The following is a 9,518-nucleotide window of genomic DNA, read 5'->3' as shown; positions in this document are numbered from 1 at the left end:
TCTTTTAGTTACAAAATAAAGCTATTGAAATATGATTTTATAATTATCTATAATTCTCTTTTCTACTCTATGAGGTTTACTTCAAGAATTTTGGCATGCTGTAATTAGTTGCATATGCATTTATAAATGTTATATCATCTTTCAATATGTATTCATTTACCATTAAGAATTTTCTTTTTAAATTAATATTTCATATTTTAAAATTCGTTTTGTCTGTCATCAATATACTCTAGCTCTTTTATGCCTACTGTTTAAATAGTATGTATTTTCCACATTTTTGCTGTATATACATGGGTTTGAAAGTAATTTAGATCTCTTTTATACTTTCTTTTTATTGAAGTACTAAGATTTTTCATATGTTACAAAAGTGATATAGCTAGATTTGGAACAGAAATATGCAATGATTTTTTTTTTAAATTATTTTGTCTCAAATGTTTAAGGTGATGAATATGCCAATTATCTTGATTTGGTAGTTACAAAATGTATACATGTATTGAAACATCAAATTGTATACCATAAATATGTACAATTTTTTGCCAATTAAAAATACAACTTTTTAAAAGTGTGTTTTTTCTCCAGTTAATTTCTGTATGTGATCATGTGTGTTTTAGTGCTGGCTTTGAGATTATATTATAGATTGAAAGCTGCATTTTATATCATAAATAGTTTTAAAGTTCATCTAAATTTGGAAGTTTAACCATAAAAAAGTAACTCTGCTATAAATTGAAATTTGTCCCTGTCAAACATTGTTATAGTATTTCCTATGTGTAAAACATAAACAAAAGATACATTAGTAATAAGGGATTAGATAGTGTATATGTTTTGTTTTACACATGTAATAAACAAAATATGCTTTTCTATTGATTAAAAAGATTCTACTAAAGTTTATTTTGTTAGTCTGTTCTCACATTGCTATAATGAACTACCTGAGGCTGAGTAATTTATAAAGAAAAGTATTGGGGGACCTCCCCCGATAATCACGTAGGTTCTTTTCTATTTTCCTAAGCGTCGGCTGGCTTGAGAAATAAAAGGACAGAGTACAAAAGAGAGAAATTTGTACTCTCTTGGGCGTCCGGGGGAGACAGCACACATTGGTAGGATACGTGATGCCCCACAAGCCACAAAAACCAGCAAGTTTTTATTAGGGAGTTTCAAAAGGGGAGGGAGTATACGAATAGGTATGGGTGACAGACATCAAGTACTTAACAGGTTAATAGAATATCACAAGGCAAGTGGAGGCAGGACGAGATCACAGGACCACAGGACCCAGGCAAAATTAAAATTGCCAATGAAGTTTTGGGCACCACTGTCATTGATAACATCTTATCAGGATACAGAGTTTTGAGATCAACCGGTCTGACCAAAATCTATTAGGTGGGAATTTCCTCTTCCTAATAAGCCTGGGAGCGCTATGGGAGACTGGAGTTTATTTCACCTCTGCAATCTAATTGCATAGTCCTAATCATTATACATTATATAATATAAGAAAATAATTCTCTTAAGATAAAAAATTATTCTAAATCAAAGGTTGTGAGAAATCGTAAAATTTGGTCTCTGTTTCCGTTTTCATCTTTTTTCCCTCCCTCATATTTGTCCAGTTGGCTTCTTGCACTCTCTCAGTGCCAGAGTAATTTGCTTGAAACACAAAAGTGAGCCAAGGAGAATGAAAGGTAGATAAATGTAGTTAGCCCCAAAGCCATTTTGCAACATTGCTGCTCTTCTCAGTTCCAGAAATTTAAGGTGAAGGATTAATTTCTTCATGATAATGAGCAAAACTAGATGGCTCCTAAAATTTCAGAAAATATTCCCTTCCTAGTGAGGGCCAGTGCTTTTTCATCAGAAAGCAAGATAAAATTCCAGCTAGGTTATGTGCTAATTCTGGTAGGCAGAATGACTCCAAGAAAAAATCTACATGCTAATCCCTGGAATCTTGGAAAATACGATTAGATTTGTAGACTTAAAAATGGGGACATTATGCTGGATTATCCATCATTCATGCTAGCCCAAACTAATCAAATGGGTTCTCAAAAGCAGATAACTTTCTTGGCTGGTCAGAGAGATGCAGCAGAAAGAAAAGTCAAAGAAATTTGGAAGGAGAAGGAGTCAGCCCATTACTACTGATTTTAAAATGGATGGGGCAAAAATGTCTTAAGAGTCTAAGAAAGGCTCCAGCTGGCAATCATCAAGGAAATGGAACCTAAGTTCCACAACTGCACATGGAACTGAATCTGGCCAACAATAGAAACGAAGCAGATTTGGCAGTAGGGCTTTCAGAAGGAAACACAATTTTGTGAGGCTCTAAGTAGACAGTCCAGCAAGTCTCTCTGCAACCCTACTTCTTACCTATGAAACTGTAAGAAAATAAATGCATGTTGTTTTAAGTGACAAAGTTTGTGCAAATTGATTACAGCAGCAACAGAAAAGAAATACGCTTACTTTATGACCTCTTAATAATAAATCCCTGAACTTCATAATATCTTGACAACAGGGAAATTAATATACCAATCTAAATAAAATGGGAAGTATACTAGTAACAAGTTAAACACTTAGCAATATAATTGATATGTAATACATTTTTCAATAGTTAAACATACATTTAAATAAATGTTTCTACATCATGATTTTCATCAGATTGTACTGATATAGCTTGGATGTATGTCCCCTCCAAATCTCATGTTGGAATGTAATCCCCAACGTTGGAGGTAGGGCCTGCTGTGAGGTGTTTTGGTCACTGGGGTAGATCCCCTCATGAATGGCTTATCCATCTCACAGTAATGAATTCATGCCAGATCTGGTTGTTTAAAAAGTATCCCTGGCCCTCTCTTACTCCTCTCTTGCCATTTGACAGGGCTGCTTCCTTCTGCCATAAGTAAAACTCCCCGAGGACTCATCAGAAGCTGAGCAGATGCAGACACCATTCTTCCTGTATAGCCTGTAGAACCACAAGCCAATTAAATCTTCTTTCCTTATAAATTACCCAGCCTGAAGTATTTTTTCATAGCAATAAAGTATCCTAATAAAGAAAATTGCTACCTGTAAGCTCAGTGTTGCTATACAAATACCTAAAGATGTAGATGTGGCTTTGGAACTGGGTAACAGGCAGAGGTTTGAAGAATTTTGAGGAATCAGAAGAAAATAGAAGGATGAGGGAAAGTTCTTAGTGAATAAATACATGGTTGTGGCCAAAATGCTGACAGAAATATGGACAGTGAATGCTAAACTGATGAGGTCTCAGATGGAAATAAGGAAGTTATTGGGAACTGGGGTCACCCTCATTATGCCCTTGCAAAGAACTTGGCTGCATTGTATTTGTTCCCTAGGGAACCTGTGGAAGTTTGAACTTAAAATTGATGACCTAGGGTATCTGGCTAAAGAAATTTCTTAGCGGCAAAGCATTCAAGATGTTATCTGGCTACTTCTAATAGGCTACAATCAGATATGACAGCAAAGAAATGACTTAAAGTTGGAACTTATATTTAAAGGAGAAGTTGAGCTTAAGTGTTTGAGAAATTTTGCAGCAGAGTTACGTGGCAGAAAAAAAAAAAAAAAAAGCATTTTCGGGAGAGAAATACAGGCAGGCTGGGAGCAACTACTTGCTAAGAGAAATTAGCCTGACTAAAAGGGAGCCAAAGGCTGACACTTAGGACAATGGAGAAAAACGTAAAGGCATTTCAGGTTTTTCACCAGAGATCATTGATGCAGCCCCTCCAATCACAGGCCCAGAAGCCTAGGAAGGAAGAATGGTTTCAAGGGCCAGGCCCAGGGCGTCACTGCCTGCTTAGCCTCAGCGCACTGATCCTCACGTTCCAGATGCTCCAACTCCAGCCGTGGCTCAGAGGTCCTCAGGTATAGCTCAAGCTGCTGCTTTAGAGAGCCAAGCCACGGTAAGCCTTGGCAGTTTTCACACAGTGTTAAGCCTGACGGTGTGCGAAAGTGAAGAAGCCTTGGCAGCTTCTCCCTAGATTTCAGAGGAAGTATGGAAAAGCCTGGGTGCCTGGGGACAAGCCTGCCATAAGGATGGAGCTCCCTCAGAGAAATTTTTCCAGGGCAGTGCCTAGGGAAAATGAGGGTTTGGAGCCCCCACAGAGAGTTCCCACCAGGACACTGCTAGTGGAGCTGGAGGAAGACAGCCACTACACATCTGACCCAAGAAGGGTAGAGCCACCGGCAGCTTGCATCCTAAGCCTGGAAAAACCACAGGCACTCAACTCCCACCCATAAAAACAGGCTGGGGCAGGGGCTGCACCATGCAAAGCCTTAGGGGCAGAGCTGCCCAAGGGCCTGGGGAGCCTACCCCTCACACCAGTGTGCCCTAGATGTGGGACTTGGAGTCAAAGGAGATTATTTTGGAACTTTAAGATTTAACGTCTGCCCTGCTGGGTTTCAGATGTGTGTGGGGCCTATTGCCCCTTCTTTCTGTCCAGTATCCCCTTTTGGAATGGAAATGTTTACCCAATGCTTGTATCACTATTGCATCTTGGAAATAAATAACTTGCTTTTTATTTTACATGCTCATAGGCAGAAGGAACTTGATGTGATTATCAGATGACTTTGAACTTTGTACTGTAAGACTTAAAGAATGAGAAAATAAACATGAAATGAAGCTGGCAATTAAAGACAGGTTTTCTTTAGATAAAACCTGAGAGGTGCTTCTGGCTGATTTCGGTCAGGCACACTTTCTCTTACAGACTAAGAGTATATATTAGTTTTAGGGTGAGGGGACTTATCAGAAGCTTGGAATGTTTATGTGTGTGGAGAAATTTATGGTGGGGTTGGAATCTTTCTGGGAGGAGGGGAGGTTATCTTGGGGCAGACATCTTTCCAGCCTAGAGAGGGGCTTGGATGGGGGTTGTCTCCTGGCTAGCATCTTCCCTGCCTGAGGGGGATTTATCTCAGGGCTAGCATGTCGCTGGTCGGGGAGGAGTTTGGAATGTTTCTGGTTGGAGATGTTATTTTTGGTTAATGGTCATGCTGACCTTAGCCATTAGGCTACTGCCCTTTGGATTTAGGCAGTTTTTTATTAAGGTGAACTTTAGATTGAGGGGCTTGTCCGAGATGGTGATGCTCCTGCTCTGTCAGGTACTTTTGAGCAATGCTGGGATGAGTTAAGACTTTCAGGGACTGTTGGGAAGGCATGATTGTATTTTGCAAGGTGAGAAGAACATGAGATTCAGGGGGATAGGGCGGAATAATATAGTTTGGATGTTTGTCCTCTCCAAATTGTATGGTGAAATGTAATCTCCAGTGTTGGAGGTGGGGCCTAGTGGGAGGTGTTTCGGTCATAGGGGCACAACCCTCATGAATGGCTTGGTGCCCTCCCCACAGTAATTAGTTCATGTGAGATTGGTTGTTTACAAAGGAGCCTAGCACCTCCCTTTCTGTCTCTTACTCTCTTGCTATGTGACATGCCTGCTCCTCTTTGCCTTCTATCTTGAAAGCAAAAACTCCCTGAGGCCTTATCAGAAGTCAAACAGATGCTAGTGCAATGCTTCCTGTACAGCCTTCAGAACCATGAGCCAATTAAACCTGTTTTAAATAAATTACGCAGCCTCAGCTATTTCTTTAAGCAATTCAAAAATGGCCTAATGCATGTAGCAAACAGAAATTTGAGTATGAAGTGGCTGACGATGAACAATTATGAGCTACCACATCCAAAATAAATTTCTAATTTTTTTTTTTTTTTTTTTTTTTTTTGAGACGGAATCTCTCGCTCTTTCACCCAGGCTGGAGTGCAGTGGCGCGATGTCGGCTCACTGCAGGCTCCGCCCACCAGGGTTCATGCCATTCTCCTGCCTCAGCCTCCCAAGTAGCTGGGACTACAGGCGCCCGTCACCTCGCCCGGCTAATTTTTTTTTTTTTTTTGTATTTTTAGTAGAGACGGGGTTTCACCATGTTAGCCAGGATGGTCTGGATCTCCTGACCTCGTGATCTGCCCGCCTCGGCCTCCCAAAGTGTCGGGATTAAGAATGATTAATGTTGTGATGTAGAATGTTTCTGAATCTTGTATTTCTGCTAAAAAAAAATTATCTTCCCCAATCAGGAAGCTATTCTTCTTACAGAAAGAAGTAGAAGAAAATATACTCAATATTATGAAATAAATCACCCTATATATGTAATTGTAGAACTGAGATTAGAGACAGGTACATAGTAATATGAATGAAGGAAAAGTCATTCCTTATGAATAAATAAATAATGTTTTGCATTTTGTCAGATTCATTGCCAAAATCAAACTTGCTCTGCTCATACAAATGATAAAAAATATACTAAACTTTGACACATGGGTCAACAGAAATCTAGAAAGTGAACTTGATAATAAAAAAACTAAAAACATCATTTTGCTTGATAGTTATGCAGAACATAAGAAAAGTAAGCAGCTGCTAAACAAAACAAACAAAAAAGAAAAATAGAAAGTAAAATAAGCTTTTCAGTTAGCCGCATTTTCAATATTTCTCTAAAGATGGAAGATATAAAGGTCTTAAAAATATACTTTACATCTTTTAAAGATTATACGTGTTTATTTTAAGTAAATTCTGTGCTAAAAATAACATAACAAAAGTTGCAAAACAATTATTTAATTATTTTCTTTTAAATATCCTGTGAGTTCATAAAATTCTGAATTAAAGAATCTTTCAAGTGTTGTTACACTGAGAGATTAGGCCCAGGGGCATCTTATTTGATGACTTTAACTCAGATTAGAAAGATATTCTAAAGAATCTTATTTCATTAAACCTTGTTTCTGTTTTGTATTGTGCCAAATGTTAAAATGCCTAAAACTATATTACCTATAATGTTGACACATGTATTTCAAGTTTATGATACATTTTTAATGCTTTCAAAAGTCTATTGGTGTCATTTGAAGAGCAATGCTTGAAATTGTTATTATATATGCAATAATAAATAGTGTATAAAATATAGTTTATTATATGTAATCTAATAATATATAATATGTATATATTTATGTATTTAAAAGTTCAATATTTTAAATTAATTAATTTAGTGTTGAATTAAACAATATTGTTAAGATATTTTATTAAGTCCTGTCTTACAATTTTAGAAGGTCAGCAACTTTGCATACTTCTATCAGTTGATATATATCTCCAAAAAATTCTACTTGGAAAAAAAATTTTTAGCTACAAATATCAGGTAGTAAAAAGACTAACATTTGACTCTCCAGTACACAAAGGCCTTCTCAGATGCATTAGTCATGGGCTAATGTAGAAGTTACATGCAATTTTTGATAGTGTGAAATAATGAATTACAAAGCTCCTTTCTCTTCATTATCCAGTGTGGCAGTATCTCATATTTGAGAATGAAAGGGCTGATATCAAGTCTTACGGAAAGCAAGCTTTCAATAAACATTGCTTTATTCATGCAAAAATTATTTTGTGCTAAACTGATTTTAGCTTATGAAATAAAAGTTAAAGGAATTAACATTCAATCAAACTATTAATGGTATATCAGAAGGAAGAGAAACAATGTTAAACTAAAAATCACTTTTTTAATAGATTGCTTTTGAGTTTTGGTTGCTAAAAGTAGACCATAAGCAGAAGTTTAATATTACCTTAGTCAATTTATGTTGCTACAACAAAGTACCTTAGACTGTGTGGCTTCTAACAACAGAAATTTATTTCTCACAATTTTGAAGGCTGGAAATTTAAGGTCAGGATGCCATTGTGGTCGAGTTCTGGTAAGGGCCAACTTCCTGGTTCATAGACGACCATCTTCTATCTATGTTCCCACATGGCAGAAGGTAAGGAATAGGGGAGCACTCTTGGGTCTCCTTTACAAGGGCACTATTCTCTTTCATGAAAGATTATATTTTTATGACCTAATTATCTCCCAATGCTCCCATCTTCTGATACCATCACATTAAAGGGTTAGCATATCAACGTGTAAATTTTGGGGAGACACAAACATTTGGTCCTTAGCAAAAAAAAAAAAAAAAAATTAAATGTGTGTAGTGTTATTTTCTTGTGATATGGGAGAACTTTATTAACTAAAATAGACCCTAAGGTTTAAAAAAAATTACCTATGGGTCAAGGGTTCAAGGCCTCGCAGGCATGGCAAATTTCTAAATTCTCACTAAACTCCCTAACAATAGGAGAGATCAGACTAATTATCCTGTGTGATTTACAACCTGGACCACTAAAACTCTGATTTGACAGAAAACTGGCCCCGCAAATATTCTTCCCTGATAAGTAATTTGGACCTTAAGCCAGTGTCAGCCAGTTTATAGAGGCTGCACGCAAACCATCATTGTATTTTATAGTTCACGTTTTGATGTAAAGAGACATATTCCACGTCATTTTATTGCTAAACCAACTCTAAAGTGACAATGAGATGTATGTAACATGCATGCTCATCCATTATGCATGCACACTGCTCCTCTCATAAATATGTATAGCTTTTCCCCTAAACCTTCTGAAAATATATGATGCAGGCCCTGTGCAACATAAAACCCAACTTTTCTTTCCATTCTTCAAAGAGAGAACACCTATGGTGCACAGTGGAAACTTTTTCTTCCAGGCTTGCAACCTATATAGCAATAAAGCTCCTTTTTCTACTATATAGCCATCCTGGTGGTCTTTTGGGCAACAACTTCCCTTGTATTCTCCATCCATATATGCTCTAGTAATACTCTCATTATCATCAGATCTTTCCTCTCCGTTTTCTTATGTATATTATATGTAAGACTGTTTGCTTCAATGTGACAGTTCTTTATTCCATGTTAATAAAAACAGTAAAACTTTCTCTCTGAACACTTTTACTTCACTAACATGACCATATTGATTTTGACACATTCATTCCTGATGAGAAATTTCAGGTTTTCCATCAGATTAAAAATAAGTTTGTTCAATTCCATTCATCTGTGTATCCATTTACTTGTAACCAACTGATCTGCAATTAAATTGACAAAAAAATAAACGATGGGTCAAGGACACCCTATTCAATAAATGGCACCAGGAAAATTAGGTAGCCATATGCAAAAGAATGAAATGACCCTTGTTTCTCACCATGTACAAAAATGAACTCGAGACGCATTAAAAAACTTAAATGTAAGACTCGAAACTATAAAATTCCTAGAAGAAAACCTGGGAAACATTCTTCTGTTCATTGGCCTAGGCAAGGAATTTATGATTCCTAAACCCCAAAAGCAAATGCAACAAAAACAAAATAGGCAATTGTGAGTTAAACCTAAAAGCTTCTGCACAGCAAAATAAATAATCAACAGAATAAACAACCTACAGAATGGGAGAAAATATTTGTAAATTATGCCTCTGACAAAGGACTAATATCCAGAATCTATAAGGAAGGAAAACAACTCAATAAGAAAAAAGCAAACAACCCCATTAAAAGCAGTATAAAGTACCCAAATAGAAATTTCTCAAAAGAAGAAATATAAGCAGGAGCCAACAAACATACTAAAAAAAGATGCTCAATATCACGAATCATCAGAGAAGTACAAATTGAAGGCACAATGAGATATCATCTTACACCAGTCAGAATGGCTTTTACTG

Source organism: Nomascus leucogenys, chromosome 5 (assembly GCF_006542625.1).
Source record: "Nomascus leucogenys isolate Asia chromosome 5, Asia_NLE_v1, whole genome shotgun sequence".
Taxonomy (NCBI): Eukaryota; Metazoa; Chordata; class Mammalia; order Primates; family Hylobatidae; genus Nomascus; species Nomascus leucogenys.
This window is presented reverse-complemented; position numbering follows the sequence as displayed.